Below are 18567 nucleotides of genomic sequence, written 5' to 3'. Positions count from 1 at the left end.
CCTGGAAGAAAGCTATGTCGACTTTCTCCTTAAGAAAGGAGACAATCATTTTCCTTCTGATAGGGTGATGGATGCCCCGTACATTCCCTGAGAAAATTTGAAGATTAACTGCCGCCATTAGTTAGGCGACAGAGAGAACAGGAACAGATTTTCACACCACAATCAAGGTGCGCCATTACCCCTCCTCCAACTCACTTTACACCAGAGGCACCAAAGTTTCCCCAAACTGCTCCTTTCACAGATAAAAGCCCTGTCTGTACCAGAGTAGGATAAAGTCAACAACACATAAACCCTCCCATAATAACAAAATACACAAATGAATCACCAGCACAATAGATCCAAGGGGACATTCCTCAATAAGACTGAGAACCCCGAGGATTAACCCCATGGCCAGACTGTCGTTACCCTCAGGATACCTTCTCCAAAATGAGAAGAAGAAAGAAGGGCCAACAAGGGAATGGGGAGTCGAAGTCCCTCCCACATTTAGACCCACCCGTGAAGACCTGCATCCACCACCACCCACCCTTCGGCAATGGCACCACTCGGTTCTGCCATGATTAACGCTCAGATAATAGAAGAAAGATGATGGATAATAAGCAAACGGTATATCTACCATAACTGAGATAAGATAATACGAGTCCCTGTAACACTCAAGGAGAAGAAGACATTCAATCGGTGCTCACAGAATAACAACTCCTTTCAACAGGATAAAGATAAAATATTCAGACAACAACACCATGATAGGGAAAGAGTCCAGATTAGAGCCTGAGTTAGTCTGAGCTGCAAACCATCCCTCCAAATCCTTGTTCTTCATAGATTTAACAAAGGCCAAGGCAGTAGTTGGATTATTGAAAGACTAGACGGACTTGTCAGGTACAATCTTCGGGTCACAGGATAAAGTGTGACATAATTCACTCCCTCAGCCTTGAGATCCCTTCGAACTTCACCCAGGCTTCACATCCAGCTTGAGAAAATGTGACAGCCGGTCCTCAAAGAACCTAACGGGAGCCTTACCCTCCACACCTTCTGGCAGGCCTACGACTCGGATGTTCTTTCTCTGACCCTTGGTTCTCCAAGTTCTCCAGGACCTCCCCACGCCATTCAAGCATTTAATTCTTGCCTCCGCCGAGGAGGCATCTTGCTCAGTGTTCAGGATTCTCTCCTCCGGATCATTGAACCCCTTCATGGTGTTTTACGGCTCGGCCTCATGAACTCACAGATATTGAGTCAGCACACTCAGCCTCTGGTCAATAACACGGAGAATGTCGGTGAGATAGATCGGCCAATGATCCCACAGAATAGACGAGCAGGCTCGATGGGCTGAATGGCCAACTGCAGCTCGTATTTGTTATGTCTCTGTGTCCAGGACAGGAAGCAGTGAGCAGGGATCTGTCAATCAGCCTGAATCAGCACCTTCAGGAGAATTAGGGAGGGTGAATATTAGATACAGCAGAGTGAGAATGGAGGGAGAGTGTGTGGGATGGAGATTTACAGCTTTTGGGGAATGAGAGAGGAAAGAATGTTCCAGAGAATCTCGAATTGTCTGTTCTGAATTTCTATCCTGTACTGACAGCGATGTCTATTATAAATTGTTTTCACAGGATATTAGAAGAGGAGGAATTACAGACAGAAATTTCAACCATCACCTCTCAATCTGACTGAGTCTCTCAGTTCCTTCGAACTGAATATCATCAGACTTTGATTCGAGAAGGAGAAATGTTTGTCTGTTCTGTCGGCTTCAAAAGATTTTAAACATCAGTGTGACTGGAAAAGCATCGAGAGACACACACCCGAGTGAGAGTGTTCCAGAGCACTGACTGTGGAAAGAGCTTTAACCAGTTACACAGCCTGAAAAATCATCCCACCATTCGCAGCGGGGAGAGACCGTACACGTGTTCTGTGTGTGGACAAGACTTCAACTGATCGTCAAACCTGGAGAGACACAAGGACACCCCCACCCTGGAGAAACCGTGGAAATGTGGGGACTGTGGGAAGCGATACAGGGCTCCATCTCAGCTGGAAGCTCATCGGCGCAGTCACACTGGGGAGAGGCCGTTCACCTGCTCTAAGTGTGGGAAGGGATTCACTCAGTTATCCAGCCTGCAGAATCACCTGTGAGTTCACACTGGGGAGAGGCCGTTCACCTGCTCTCAGTGTGAGAAGGGATTCGCTCAGTTATCCACCCTGCGGATACACCAGCGAGTTCACACTGGGGAGAGGCCGTTCACCTGCTCTCAGTGTGGGAAGGGATTCGCTCGGTTATCCAACCTGCGGATACACCAACGGGTTCACACTGGGGAGAGGCCGTTCACCTGCTCTAAATGTGGGAAGGGATTCACTCGGTTATCCAACCTGCGGATACACCAACGAGTTCACACTGGGGAGAGGCCGTTCACCTGCTCTAAATGTGGGAAGGGATTCACTCGGTTATCCAACCTGCGGATACACCAACGAGTTCACACTGGGGAGAGGCCGTTCACCTGCTCTCATTGTGGGAAGGGATTCGCTCGGTTATCCAGCCTGCGGATACACCAACGAGTTCACACTGGGGAGAGACCGTTCACCTGCTCTCAGTGTGGGAAGGGATTCACTCACTTACCCAGCCTGAAGACACACCAGCGAGTTCACACGGGGGAGAGGCCGTTCACCTGCTCTCAGTGTGAGAAGGAATTCAGTCAGTTATCCAGCCTGCAGTCACACCAGCGAGTTCACACTGGGGAGAAGCCATTCACCTGCTCTCAGTGTGGGAAGGGATTCGCTCGGTTATCCAACCTGCGGATACACCAACGAGTTCACACTGGGGAGAGGCCGTTCACCTGCTCTCAGTGTGGGAAGGGATTCACTCAGTTATCCAGCCTGCAGATACACCAGCGAGTTCACACTGGGGAGAAGCCATTCACCTGCTCTCAGTGTGAGAAGGGATTCACTCAGTTATCCAGCCTGCAGACACACCAGCGAGTTCACACTGGGGGAAAAGCCGTTCACTTGCTGTCAGTGTGAGAAGGGATTTACTTACTTATCCAACCTGCGGAGACACCAGCGAGTTCACACTGGGGAGAGGCCGTTCACCTCTCAGTGTGGGAAGGGATTCTGTGTTTCCTCGTCCCTGCAAAGACACCAACAAGTTCACAAGTGATTACAGTGATGAAATCTGCTGTTATTATTTCTGCTTCAATTACATCAGGACTGCATTTCGTTCTCTCTTCTCTTTCTCTCTCAGGGAATCTGAGACAGGAAAAGTGATGCAACCGTGGCGAACAAGAAAATTAAAAATCAATTAGATCAAAGGAAGAGGCTCATAAAGTGGCAAAAGTAAGTGTAAGCTTAAGGATTGGCAACTTGTTTTCCAATTTAGCAAAGAAGGATCAATAAACTGAGCAAGAGAAAATAGAATATGAGAGCAAACTGGCGAGAAACATAAAAACCAACTGGAAAAGCTCAACAGGAATGTGAAAAGGAAAGATCAGCAAAGACCAATGTGGGTCCATTCCAGGCAGATACAGGAGAGTTTATAATGGGGAATAAGGAAATGGCAGAGAAACTAAACAATGTGTATCTGTCCTCACGGAGGAAGAAACAGAAATTGCCCCAAAAACACTGGAGAACCAAGGGACCAGTGAGCACGAGGGACTGAAAGAGATTCGTATTAGTGCAAAAAGTACCACTGGAGAAATTAATGTGGCTGAAAATTATGTATTAATAAGTCCCCAAAAGCTGCTGCTCTACATCCCAGAGTGTTGAAAGAGGCGGCTGTAGAGATAGTGGATACATTGGTGATCATCTTTCAAAATTCTATAGATTCTGGAATGGTTCCTGCAGATTGGAAGGTGATAAATGTAACCTCACTATTTAAGGAGGGAGAGAGAAAACGGGTAACCACAGACCCATTAGCCTGACATCAGTAGGAGGGAAAATTCTACAATCTATTATAAAGGATGTGATAATATACGAATTAGGAGCAGGAGTAGGCCACTCGGCCCCTCGAGCCTGCTCCACCATTCAATAAGTTCACGGCTGAACTGATTGTAACCTCAACTCCACACAGGCCCGTTTAAAAATAAATCTGGTTGCAAGAGCCTTTCAACATCCCAATGATACTAAAGAACAGGGGGGAGGAATTAAATACCATCACTGGAGAAGTAGCATTAGACAAACTAATGGGGCTAAAGGCAGATAAATCCACTGGCCCTGGTAGTTTGCTTCCTAGGATCCTAAGAGAAATGGCTGCAGAGACAGTGGGTGCATTGATTGTAATTTTCCAAAATCCTTGGTTTCTGGAGAAATCCTGGAGGATTGGATAACTGCCAATGTAACACCCCTATTCAAAAAGGGAGGGAGGCAATTAAGGCAGTAATAGCATATTTAGCAAATTATAATCTGATCAAGTAGAGTCAGCATGGTTTCATGAAAGGGCTAGTTTTTAGAGGAAGTCTCAACCAGAGTGGACAGAGGGGGACCAGTAGATGTGTTGTATTTAAACTTCCAGAAGGCCTTTGACAAGGTCCTCACAAAAAGGTGAGCATAAGAGCCCATGGAGTTGGAGGTAGTATATTGACATGGATAGAGAATTGGCTAATGAGCAGGAAACAGTGAGTGGGGAGAAGGGGTTCTCTTTCAGGTTGGTGACATGTAACCAGTGGGGTTCCACAGGGATCAGTGCTGGGACCGCAACTGTGTACAATTTATATTAATGACTTGGAGGAAGGAAGCAAACTTACTGCCCAAATTTGCAGACAACACAAAAATAGGTGGAAATTGTGAGGTGGATACAAACAGTTTGCAAAGAGACATTAATAGGTTAAGTAACTGGACAAAACGTTGCAAATGGAGTATAATGTGAGAAAATGTGAAGTTGTTCATTTTGGAAGGGAGAACAAAAGAACAGTATTATTTAAATGGAGAAAAGCTGCAGAAAGCTGCAGCACAAAGGGACTCGGGGGGGGAACTTGTGCAGGAAACACAGAAAGCTGGCAGCCAGGTGCAGCAGGTAATCAGGAAGCTAATGGAATGTTGGCCCTGATTCCAAGGGGGTTGGAGTATAAGAATCGGGAAGTCTTGCTGCAGCTGGACAAGGTGCTGGTGACACCACATCTGGAGAACTGAGAGCAGTTTTGATCCCCTTATTTCAGGAAATATATGATTTCATTGTCGGCTGTTTAGAGAAGGTTCACTGTGTTGATCCCAGGTATGGAGGGATCGTTTTAGGGGCAAAGGTTAAACAGGTTGGGTCTCTACTCATTGGAAGTTAGAACAATGAGAGGTGATCTCATTGAAACAGACAGGATTCTTAAGGAGCTTCACAGGGTAAATGCTGAGAGGATGTTTCCCCTCATGGGAGGGTCTCGGACCAGAGGGCATGGTCTCAGAATAAACCGGTACCAATTTAAGACTGAGATGAGGAGGAATTTCTTCTCTGTGTGTTGTGGGTTTTTCAAACTGTGGGGAGTGCGTCCGTGAGTATATTTAAGGTGGAGATAGATTCTTGATCAGTGAAAGAATAAAGCACTATGGGGAAAGGGCCAGAAAGTGGACATGAGGAATGTTGGATCACCCGGGATTGAATGGCGGGGCAGACCCGAAGGGCCGAACAGCCGACTCCTGTTCCTATTCCTCATGGTCTTATTCCCACTGACCCCCCAATAACCCTTCATCCCCTTGCTTAACAAGAATCTATCCAATTCTACCTTTAAAATATTCAAACACTCTGCTTCCACTGCCCTTTGAGGAAGAGACTCTCAACCCTTTGAGAAAAAATGTTCTCCTTTAGCTTAAATGGGCAAGTTATTACTATTAAAGTGACTCTAATTTCTAGATTCTCCCACCAGAGGAAACGTCCTTTCCATATCCACCCTGTCAATAAACATTTGATGGAACATCTAGGTAACAGTGATCATAGGGAAGTCCTTGTTTGTCATTGATTCTGTGATAACTGAATATAATGAAACCAAAGTGTATGAATCAATTCACTCAATACGGTATTGCACTATGTGAGTCTCGAGCTCAGGTGCACTCCTCCTTGGCAAGTGACTTGTGCCATATTGTCTTAGGCCACAGGACTAATGCTGAATGAGAATCTCTGTTACATTTTCTGACAGGATTAGGGGATGCATGTGATGTTTCTTGTAGTTTAATTGTGTGTGTCAGTGCTGGAGAAATGTCTTAGATTGTATTCACTTAACTTAAAAGCAAAATAGTCACTTTCCTTCAAAGTATACACAGATTTCCCAATGGTATGGGGGGCTGGTTTAGCACAGTGGGCTAATTAGCTGGCTTGTAATGCAAAACAATGCCAGCAGCGCGGGTTCAATTCCCGTACCGGCCTCCCCAAACAGGCGACAGAATGTGGCGACGAGGGGCTTTTCACAGTAACTTCATTGAAGCCGACTTGTGACAATAAGCGACTGTTGTTATTATTATTATTAGTTTCTGTAATGGTGTTGTAGTTATGTAGTTTGTGACTTTCATTTCAGAAAATGGTATTTTGTAATGTATATCTTGCTACATGAACTTCAGAACACCAATCACCTTTATGGGTTTATTTTTTCGTATTCTGTCGTAATTGTTGTATTAGTTTATGTTTGTGTATCTCTTGTACTTTTAGTATTTGTATTTAAGTAACTTGCATCAGCAGTCACTAAGAAGTTACACATAACACCTGAGATGTATCAGTTAGGACGATGAGCCTGACGAACATCAATCATGAGGAAGTGACACCACATATCCTCTTATTACAAGTACGTAGACATTCAAATTACCTGTGTTGCCTTGTTGTCTTAGTGCAAAAGCTAGAAACTTAATAAAACAGCAGGGAACAGCCACAAAGAAAATTATGTTACCACAACTGACCGAGATCCAGGGTAACCAATCAGGAGTTAAGGGGAAATTACATCGACAGGATGACCAACGTCCTTCAGAGAGCAATCAGATATTGATTGTGTCCCATTTAACCAATCAGAGACTGATCATGGGCTTCTTGGGCTAATCAGAACTACAGGTTGCTACCGACCCTGAATAGAAAGGGTTAATGAGCTACAATTCTCTGGAGCTCGGTTCACAACACAACATGAAGGAAGAGGATCGACTTCAGTCAACAGAACAAGAGACATCGCCACAGTCACCCAGAAGTCAAGAGCTGGTGACTCAGAGTGAACGGACTGATCCACTGCCTTTGTTAATTATTGTGATTTTGTACTTATTACAATTAACTTAATAAATTCTGTGACAAAATTCTTGTATCAGGAATGGTCTGTAACTAGTCAGTAGCTTCAGTATTTTTTAGGTAACTTTCACAACTTATTCTGACGCGTAATTGATTTGAGGATTACAATTGAGATTGGAGCCAAACCCAGATCTTACAATAGGATCGAATTTCACATTCCGTTTGTGTAACCTGCACTAACAGTGATGGCTTTTGTAAACTAATTTTACAGGATATTAGAAGGGGAGGATTTACAGAGAGAAATTTCACACCATACATCATGTCAAGATCTGACAATCACTCAATTCATGGGAACTGAATATCATCAACCTTCAAATCTAGAAGGAGAAATGTTTGTCTGCTCTCCTGCTGAGATGTTTAAACATCACTGAGTGTATTGACACTGACATGTTCATGCAAGTGGGGCATCACTAAAAACAATATATTTTATATTCTTCAGCTCACCCAAAGATGGAAATTTCAGCGCACATTTCTCCACCTTGTATTTTTTAATATTTTGTTCGCCCGTTAAATGTCCTCGACCATTGGACATTTCATTACAGAACTCAGCTTGAAGACATCAAAACTTCTATCCGGCCTTGCCTGTGTCACCCCGGTATCTGCTGTCCACGGGGACTTTCCTTTAATCAGAGCTGTCAGTGGATCCTGTTCCTGACACCAGGTTGTTGTGGGACAAATGTGTCTCGGAGTCCAGAGTTGGTTCAAGTTTGGGAATCTTTATTACAAGCATACAGGGGAATGCTTCAGCGAACCGAAGCATCTCAAGGAGTAGTTACAATAACACATTTATACACAGTAGTTACAGCTGTTTTGTCTGCAAGTTAGTGGGAAAGTACAGGACGTAAAGGAAACAACTCGAAAACAGCTCACTTATCGGCTATAGTGACTTCATCTCTCACAAAACACATCTGGGAAAACAATAGCCAGACCAGAGACCCAGGGTAATGCAATAGGGATCCAGGTTCAGCAGATGGTGAAATTTAAATTAATTAAAAATCTGGAATTAAAAGTCATCGATGACCATGAAAGCATTGTCGACAGTTGTAAAAACCCATCTGGTTTCTTTTAGATCCACCTGTAGTGGGGGGAAAACACTATTCACTATCCAGGATAAAATAAATGTACTTCAGCCTGTGTGGATCATTTCAGTGGAAATGTGCTCTCCCAGGCTCAAAGAGCATCAGCCCACTGGAAGCAAAGTGATGAGACCGGCCAGTCCAGCAGAAAGAAACCCTCCGACCCTCCCACTTCATCGAGTGTCAGAATGAGCAAAGTTTGATTTGATTACATTTATTCACGTGCACCGAGGTATAGTGAAACGTATTGTTCTGTGTATAATACAGACAGATTATTATATACATGAAAAAACAAAGGACATATGATAAATACACAATATAAATACATAGACATCGGATGAAGCATACGGAGTGTAGTGCTACTCAGTAGAGAAGATGTATGGAGAGATCAGTTCAGTCCATAAGAGGGTCATTCAGGAGTCTGGTAACAGCGGGAAATAAGCTGTTTTGAATCTGTTATTGCTGTTCTCAGACATTTGTACCTCCTGCCCAATTGAAGAGATTGTAAAAGAGAATAACCTCGGTGGAAGGGGTCTTTGATTTTGCTGCCCGCTTTCCCAAAGCAGCGGGAGGTGTGGACAGAGTCAATGGATGAGAGGCGGGTTTGTGTGAGGGACTGGGCTGTGTTCACAACTCTCTGTAGTTTCTTACAGTCTTGGGCTGAGCAGCTGCCAGACCAAGTGTCATGGGAGTGTCCCTTTAAGAAATGTTTTTGTCTCATCACATGGCTTCAGTGATGTCATTGTGTGGGTGGAGCTGGGCTGTGGCACTGGGAGTTGGTTTTACTTTCGCTTTGGTTTGGGGCTGTTTTGTGGCTCTGAGTTTTTTGCTTTCGTTTTCACATTTTTGGCTGCTGTACTCAGAAAGAGGAGTATTTTGGCCCGTCTCTCGATCTTCATTTCAAAAGCTGTTTCCAGGCTGCTTGCTAACTTGAAAATAAATAATTGCTTTCTGGAAGGAATTCAAACCTGCTGTTTTGGAAAGGAAACGAGCATCCAAACCAGGTCTTGAGTGCTGTGTGCTGGGCCACACCTTTGAAAAGGAGGTACTGGTTTATGGGATCTTGTTATTAAATTGGAACAGTTAAAGGGGGGAATTTATTAAGGGTTATACATAGATTACTGTAGCTGTGTGGGGTAATTTGTAATTTATAAAAGTGTTTACTGTGTGTGTTTATAAAAATGTTAACTAAATTCATAGAATAAAGCTTGGTTTGATGAAAAGTGCTTGAGGCCTCTGTTGAATAACACCTGAAAGGCCGGCCCTTGTGCTCATCGTAACCAAAACCAAGAAACAGTTGTAGGTCAGGTGATCTCCATGATATACTTTGGAATTTTCCAAACCCTGGCCCATAACACAAGCTGTCATGCAGCCAGATAAGATGTTTTCCATGGTGCATCTGTAAAAATTGGGAAAAGTCAATGATAATAATCTTTATAATTGTCACAAGTAGGCTTACATTAACACTGCAATGAAGTTACTGTGAGAATCCCCCAGTCACCACACTCTGGCGCCTGTTCGGGTTCACTGAGGGAGAATTCAGAATGTCCAATTCACCTAACAAGCACGTCTTTTGAGATTTGTGCGAGGAAACCGGAGCACCCGGAGGAAATCCACGCAGACACGGGGAGAACATGCATACTCCGCACAGACAGTGACCCAAGCCGGGAATCAAACCTGCGACTCTGGCGCTGTGAAGCAACAATGCTAACCACTGTGCTCCCATGCCACCCATGTGGCAATCAATGTGGACATGCTGAAGTTCCGTAGTATCCTGAGGAAGTATATGTTTCTTGGTCGTAGTGTCGATATGGGTGGACCAGGACAGAATGTTGGTGATGTGCACACCTCGGAATTTGAAGCTGCTAACCATCTCCACCTCGGCCCCATTCATGCAGACAGGGGTATGCACGATACTTCGATTCCTGAAGTCAATGACCAGCTCCTTAGTTTTGCTGACATTGAGTGAGAAATTGTTGTCATTACACCATGCCACTAGGTTCTCTATCTCCCTCCTGTAGTCTTGACTCATCGTTGTTTGATATCCAACCTATTACGATCGTGTCATCAGCAAATTTGTAGATGGAGTGGGAGCCAAAGTGTGTGTATAATGAGTGTAATAGGGGGCTAAGTACGCAGCCTTGTGGGGCCCCGATATTGAGGACTATCATGAAGGAGGTGTTGTTGTTTATCCTTACTGATTGTGGTCTATGGGTCAGGAAGTCGAGGATCCAATTGCAAAGGGAGGAGCCAAGCCCAGGATTTTGGAGTTTTGATATGAACTTGGCTGGGATTATGGTGTTGAAGGTGGAGCTGTAGTCAATGAATAGGAGTCGGACGTAGGAGTCCTTGTCGAGATGATCCAGGGGAGAGTATAAGGCCAGGGAGATGGTGTCTGCTGTGGACTGGTTGTGGCAGTACACGAATTGCAGTGGATAAAGGAATGCTGGGAGTATGGGGTTGATGTGTCCAGCATCTCGAAGCACTTCATAATTAGAACAGTACAGCACAGAACAGTACAGCACAGAACAGGCCCTTCGGCCCTCATAGTTGTGCCGAGCAATGATCACCCTACCCAAGCCCACGCATCCACCCTATACCAGTAACCCAACAACCCCCATTAACATTATTTTTTAGGACACTAAGGGCAATTTAGCCTGGCCAATCCACCTAACCCGCACATCTTTGGACTGATGGAGGAAACCGGAGCACCCGGAGGAAACCCACGCACACACGGGGAGGACGTGCAGACTCCACACAGACAGTGCCCCAGCCGGGAATCGAACCTGGGACCCTGGAGCTGTGAAGCATTGATGCTAACCACCATGCTACCCTGCTGCCCATAATCATCGGATGGTAGTCATTGAAGCACATTATCTGGTTCTTCTTTGACACCGGTATGATGGTTGTCTTCTTGAAACAAGTGGGAATCTCAGAACGGAGTAGGGACAGGATGAGGATGTCCGGAAACACACCTGCCAGTTGGTCTGTGCAGGATCTGGGTGTACGACCAGGGATCTCATCAGGACCCATCACTTTCCCAGGGTTCACTTTCAAGAAGGCCAATGTGACTTTGGAGGCTGTGACGGTGGGTATAGGTGTGCCCAAGGCTGCTGGGGCAGATGACAAAGGTTTGTTCGTTTCCTGCTTGAAATAAGCATCGAATGAATTGAGTTCATCGGGGAGGGCTGCGCTGTTACCATAGATTCTACTCGGCTTTGATTTTTTAGGTCATTATGTTGTTTAAGCCTTGCCACAATTGATGAGAGTCCATGATTTTAGCTTAGTCTGCGATTGTCTCTTGGCATCCCTGTTGGCTTTGCAGAGGTCGTACCTAGATTTTTTTGTCTAGGTCAGGATCGCCTCTCAAACTCCTCAGACGTGGCCTTCTGTAGGGAGTGAATCTTCCGATTAAACCATGGTTTCTGGTTGGGTAACGTACCTTCTTTGACACATAATCTTCTACACACTTGCTGATGAAGTCTGTGATGGTGCTGGCAAACTCGTTTAGGTTGGCTGCCGAATTCTTGAATATGGACCAGTCCACTGACTCCAAGCAGTCGCGTAGGAGCTCTTCTTTAGCCTCAGACCAGCATTTCTACGACCTTCTTAAATGGATTCTCCCGCTTAAGTTTCTGCCTGTATGCCAGGAGGAGGAGCACCGTCTTGTGGTCCTATTTTCCGAAGTGCAATCGGGATGGATCGAGAAGTGTCCTTGATGTTTGTGTGGCAGTGATCAAGGATGTTGGGGTCCCTGTTGGGACGGAGATGTGTTGGTGGAATTTTGGCAGTACACTCTTGAGGTTGGCCTGGTTAAAGTCCCCGGCCACGATGAACAAGGCCTCCGGGTATTCTGCTTCATTGTTATTTATAGCGGCTACAATTAATCAAGCGCCTTCTTCACTTCCGCCTGGGGTGGGATGTAGACCACTGTGATGATGGCAGAAGTGAACTCCGTGGAAGGTAGTATGGACGGTACTTCACAGTCGGGTATTCCAGGTCCGGGGAACAGTAGTTCGCCAGGGTCGCCACGTCCGAGCACCAGGAGGAGTTGATGAGAAGACAAATCCCTCCACCCACTCCAGGTTCAGTCCTGGATGTGATTAACAGCAGGAATAACAGCAGAATCCAACCAGTCATCACTTGTGAACCCTTTGGTGTCTCAGCATGTTGGATGACTGAGTGAATCCTTCCCCACAGTGAGAGTAGGTGAATGGCTTCTTTCCAGTGTGAACTCGCTGGTGTGTCAACAGGGCAGATGAATCACAAAATCTACTCCCACAATCAGAGCAGATAAATCAAGTGTAAACTCAGTGGTGTCTCCGCAACGTGGATGACGTTCTAAACCTCTTGGTACAGTGAGAGCAGCTGAATAGTTTCTCCACAGTGTGAATGCGCTGGTGTTCCATCAGTACCTGAGAGCTTTTAAACCCACTCCCACAGTCAGAGTATTTAAAGGGTCTCTCATTGCTGTGAGTGACATTGTGTTTCAGCAAGTGATGACCGAGTGAATCTTTTCCCAGTTGGAGAGGTGATCGGGCTCTCCCCGGTGTGACCTCGCTCGTGTTCCATCAGGTTGGAGGAGGTTCTAAAGCTCTTTCTGCAGTGAGAGGAGCTGAACGGTCTCTCCTCAGAGTGAACGCACTGGTGGGACATCAGTAGCTGAGAGCTTTTGAAACCCCTCCTGCAGTCAGAGCATTTAAAGGGCCTGCTCTTGGTGTGAGTGACAGTGTTTCAGCAGGCTGGATAATTGAGTGAATCCCATATCACACACAGTGCAGATGAACGGCTTCTCCCCGGTGTGAACTCGCTGGTGTGTCTGCAAGTGGGGTAACTGAGTGAATCCCTTATCACACACAATGCAGATGAACGGCTTCTCCCCAGGTGTGAACTCGCTGGTGTGTCTGCAGAAGTGATAACCGAGTGAATCCCTTAACACACACAGTGCAGATGAATGGCCTCTCCCCGGTGTGAACTCGTTCGTGTTTCCGCAGGCTGCCAATGTCAGTGAATCCCTTTTCACACTGAGAGCAGGTGAAAGGCCTCTCTCCAGTGTGAACCCGTTCGTGTCTCCGCAGGCTGCTAATATCAGTGAATCCCATTTCACACTGAGAGCAGGTGAAAGGCCTCTCCCCAGTGTGAACTCGCTGGTGTGTCTGCAGGTGGGATAACCGAGTGAATCCCTTATCACACACAGTGCAGATGAACGGCTTCTCCCCGGTGTGAATTCGCTTGTGGTTCTGCAGGTGGTGTAACTGAGTGAATCCCTTATTACACACAGAGCAGATGAATGGCCTCTCCCCGGTGTGAACTCGTTCATGTTTCCGCAGGCTGCCAATGTCACTGAATCCCTTTTCACACTGAGAGCAGGTGAATGGCCTCTCCCCAGTGTGAACTCGTTCGTGTCTCCGCAGGCTGCTAACGTCAGTGAATCCCTTTTCACACTGAGAGCAGGTGTAAGGCCTCTCTCCAGTGTGAACTCGTTCATGTTTCCGCAGGTTGCCAATGTCAGTGAATCCCTTTTCACACTGAGTGCAGGTGAAAGGCCTCTCCCCAGTGTGAACACGCTGGTGTGTCTGCAGGTGGGATAACCGAGTGAATCCCTTCCCACAGTCAGAGCAAGTGAATGGCCTCTCCCCAGTGTGACCTCGTTCGTGTCTTCGCAGGCTGCCAATGTCAGTGAATCCCTTTTCACACTGAGAGCAGGTGAACGGCCTCTCTCCAGTGTGACTACGTTGATGTCTTTCCAGCTCATGCGGGGCTATGAATCCCTTCCCACACACAGAGCAGGTGAACGGCCTCTCTCCATTGTGACTACGTTGATGCCTTTCCAGCCCGTACGGGCCTTTGAATCCCTTCCCACAGTCCTCACATTTCCATGGTTTCTCCATGGTCCAGGTGATCTTGCGTCTCACCGCGTTGGACAATGAGCTGAAGCCTCGTCCACACACAGAACACCTATACAGTCTCTTCCTGCTGTGACTGGTGTAGTATTTTTTCAGGCTGTGTAACTGGTTAAAGCTTTTTCCACAGTCAGTGCTCTGGAACACTCTCACTCGGGTGCGTGTGTCTCGGTGCTTTTCCAGTTACACTGATGTTTAAAATCTCTTGAAGCAGACAGAATAGACAAACTTTTTTCCTTGTAGATTCAAAGGCCGATGATCCCAAGAATTGAGTGACTCATCCAGTTCTTGACGTGATATTTAGTTTGAGATATCGGCCTCAAACTCCTCTTGTTCGAACTTCCTGCAAACAGATTTTACAATAGTAATCATTGTCAGTACAGGATAGAAACTCAGAACAGACAATTCTAGTTTCTATCTAACGTTCTTTCCTCTCTCATTCCCCAAAACACTAAATCTCCATCCCACACACTCTCCCTCCATTCTCACTCTGCTATGTCTAATATTCACCCTCCCAATTCTCCTGAAGGTGCTGATTCAGGCTGATTGACAGATCCAAGCTCACAGAGACCTGAAAATCTTCATGCAGCTGCCAGACAGATATATGTCTATATTACTGAATGAAAAATGTGTGTAATATACAGACTGTATTCACTTTCTTTCCCTCCCAATTTTCCAGAAGGTGCTGATCAACAAATCTAAACTCACTAAAACCTGTACAAGAGGAGAGAATCTCCATATAAGGACATTTACTGATCAGAGATAGGGAAATTCTGAGGAAGAATTTTATTTAGTCATGGAGTGGACATGACAGGGAACTCACTGCCCACAAGGGATGTGGAAGTCCAGATGATCAATAATTTAAAATAAAATAGGATGGTCACTTGAAGAAAATAAACTTGCAGGGGAACAGGGATATCGATGGGGAATGGGACTGACTGGATTACTGTACAGAGAGTCAGCATTGACTTGAGTTGCCAAATGGATTCTGTCAGTGCTGCAATGACTGTATGACTGGAAATATATAATGTGGGTACAGTACTATATTACAAAACTAGAACTAATAATACATGTATTTTATTACAGAACCATCAATAATATATAATTCATACCATATAACAACACTAGACATATCTCTGTCCGATATTAAATTTTTAAAAATTAATTTACGGGATGTGGACAATGCTGGTTAGGCCAGCATTTATTGCCCATCCCCAGTTACCCTTCCAAAGTAGTGGTGAATTGCCTTTTGAACTGCTGCAGTCCTTGAGGTGTAGGTACATCCCCTGTGCTGTTTTTTTTTTAAATTTGTTTTTTATAAATTTAAAGTACCCAATTAATGTTTTCCAATTAAGGGGCAATTTAGCATGGCCAATCCACCTACCCTGCACATCTTTGGGGTGTGGGGGTGAAACCCACGCAAACACGGGGAGAATGTGCAAACTACACACGGACAGTAACCCAGAGCCAGAATCGAACCTGAGACCTCGGCACCGTGAGGCAGCAGGGTAGCATGGTGGTTAGCATAAATGCTTCACAGCTCCAGGGTCCCAGGTTCGATTCCCGGCTGGGTCACTGTCTGTGTGGAGTCTGCACGTCCTCCCCCTGTGTGCGTGGGTTTCCTCCGGGTGCTCCGGTTTCCTCCCACAGTCCAAAGATGTGCGGGTTAGGTGGATTGGCCATGCTAAATTGCCCGTAGTGTCCTAATAAAAAAGTAAGGTTAAGGGGGGGGTTGTTGGGTTACGGGTATAGGGTGGATACGTGGGTTTGAGTAGGGTGATCATGGCTCGGCACAACATTGAGGGCCGAAGGGCCTGTTCTGTGCTGTACTGTTCTATGTTCTAAGCACTGCCCCACCATGCTGCCCTACATCCCCTGTGCTGTTAGGGAGGGTATTCCAGGATGTTGCCCCAGGGACAGTGAAGGAACGGCAATATATTTCCAAGTCACAGTGGTGTGTAACTTGGATGCGAACCTCCAGGTGGTGAGGTTCCCAGGTATCTGCTGCTCTTGTCCTTCTAGATAGTAGTGGCTGTGGGTTTGGACGGTGCTGTCTGAGGAACCTTTGTGAGTTACTGCAGTGTATCTGGTAGATGGTATACACAGCTGCTACTATTTGTCGGTTTGTCGGTGGTGGAAGGTTTGAATGTTTGTGGAAGGCGGCGCAATCAATCAGGCTGCTTTGTCCTGGATAGTGTCGAGCTTCTTGAGTGTTGTTGGAGCTGCACTCATCCAGCAAAGTGGAGTGTATTCCATACATTCCTGACTTGTGCTTGTCGATGTCTGGTGGACAAGCTTTGGGGCATCAGGTGGTGTGCTAATCGCTGTAGGATTCCCAGAATTTGACCTACCCTGGTAGCTACAGTATTAACATGGCTAGTCCAGTTCAGTTTTTGATCAATGGTAACCCCCAGGATGTTGGTTGTGAGGGATTCAGCGATGGTAGTGCCACTGAATGTGAAGGGGTGTTGGTTAGATCTTCTCTTGTAGGAGATGGTCATTGCCTGGCACTCGTGTAGCACAAATATAACTTGCCACTTATTAGGCCAAGCCTGGACATTGTCCAGGTCTTAGCGAATTTGGACATGGACTGCTTCATTATCTGAGGAGTCGGGAATGGTGCTGAACATTGTGCAGTCATCCGCAAACATCACCACTTCTCACCTTATGATGGAAGGGAGATCATTGATGAAGCAGCTGAAGATGGTTGGGACTAGGATACTGCCCTGAGGAACTCGTGCAGTGATGTCCTGGAGCTGAGATGATTGACCTCCAATCAACACAACCATCTTCCTTTGTGTCAGGTATGACTCCAACCAGTGGAGAGTTATCCCCCGATTCCCATTGACTCTAGTTTAGCTGCGGCTCCTTGATGCCATACTCGGTCAAATGCTGCCTTGATGTCAAGGGCAGTCACTCGCATCTCACTGCTGGCATTCAGCTCTTTCGTCCAAGTTTGAACTAAGGCTGTAATGAGGTCAGGGGCTGAGAGACCCTGGCGGAACCCAAACTGAGCGTCCAGGAGCAGGTTATTGCAGAATAAGTGCCACTTAATAGCAACTTTCATGACTCCTTCCATCACTTTTCTGATGATGGACAGTAGACCTACAGAGAAGTAATTGCCTGAGTTGGATTTGCCCTGTTTACTGTCCCCTTAAATGTCAGCCATCTCCTGGGGAAACCAGCCCTTTAATTGTGAACATTAGGAAAGAGACCATCCTTTTAGCCAGACAAATAAATGTGTCAAGCTGAGGGAGCAAAGGATGTCAATGTCTTTAAGAGAGAGAGAGACCTGAACCAAGCTTTCCAGAGTCTGCACCCTCTCTGGATTCACTTATTTTCCCTTCAGTTGCTGCAAGTGACCAATTGAAGGTCAGAATGAGAAAAGAAATGGAAAGGGGGAGAAAAGAAAGTGCTTTACTCACAGATGTTGAAGACAGGAGTCTGTGTGCAGCTCAAGCTCATTCAGGGTTGGGGGAACAACAGCTTTGCTCGGCACAAACCTCCATGTCCAGCTTCCGCATTGAGACAATGGGGGAGCTCTGATTGGCGGAGGAGCAGAGTCCTTCCGGTCCTCCAATCTTCCCATTGGGCACCGCGGGATTGAGCTCACCCTGCACATGCGCAGATTCCCCTATCCCTGAGACATTCGCAGTCCTGGGTTGCGGGGTGGGGCTTCTCGCTCTGGCCGGAGATGTCAACCGGTTGCCTGGAAACCGTCATGACGATGTGCTGGGGGAGAGGATACCAAGGGTGGGGACGGGTCTTCTGTGTACTCGCGCACAAATGTAGTGACGTCACCGCGGAATGGATTTATTCCTATTGGCTGATTTAGAGGACGAGCTCCTTTGTGATGTCACAATGTGGAGGTTGGACAATGAGTTTCAGACTAAAACGTCCTCCTCTGGGCAACATCTGGGAGCAAATCAATGTCTCCCCCTTTCAGAAGGTCATAAGAAAAAGGAGCAGAATTAGGCCATTTAGCCCATCGAGTCTGCTCTGCCATTCTGTCATGGCTGTACTCATCCTGGATTTAATTCCACCGTACTGCCAGTTCTCCATTGCCCTTCAACCCATTACCAATTAAAATCTGTCTTCTCGAAATCTGAATTTAGCCCTTTACATAAATTGTGTGACGTTCATGGAAGTTTGCTAACTGGAGGGTTATTCTCATTAAATTCAGCCCTCAGCTCCGTCGCTGACTGTCATTGACATGAGCAATAGAGACACAGAAAGGTGCCCGAGGCTCAAATGGGAAGTCAAAACTTGTGACTTGAAACCAACACCTCAACATTTGTCAGTCAAATCCGTGTTATTTATACTGGGGTTTTTATTATTAAATTTAGGCACTGGAGGCAAAGGGTGGGGC

At 46.1% G+C, this 18567-nt stretch overlaps 1 long non-coding RNA gene and 1 pseudogene across 1 annotated transcript; one reads left to right on the top strand and one right to left on the bottom strand.

Annotated features, from left to right (window-relative positions):
* The window catches only part of LOC119952147, a 104081-nt pseudogene that overhangs the window by 41411 nt on the left and 44103 nt on the right, over positions 1-18567 (top strand).
* LOC119952267 lies at positions 14436-17827 on the bottom strand. The gene is made up of 2 exons (XR_005457807.1): positions 17624-17827; positions 14436-14541 (listed from the first exon to the last, which is right to left on the bottom strand). It is a non-coding gene; the product is annotated as an uncharacterized LOC119952267 (long non-coding RNA).

Source organism: Scyliorhinus canicula, chromosome 17, assembly GCF_902713615.1.
Source record: "Scyliorhinus canicula chromosome 17, sScyCan1.1, whole genome shotgun sequence".
Taxonomy (NCBI): Eukaryota; Metazoa; Chordata; class Chondrichthyes; order Carcharhiniformes; family Scyliorhinidae; genus Scyliorhinus; species Scyliorhinus canicula.
Note: the sequence above shows the minus strand (reverse complement) of the source record. Positions and strands in the feature narration are given on the sequence as shown.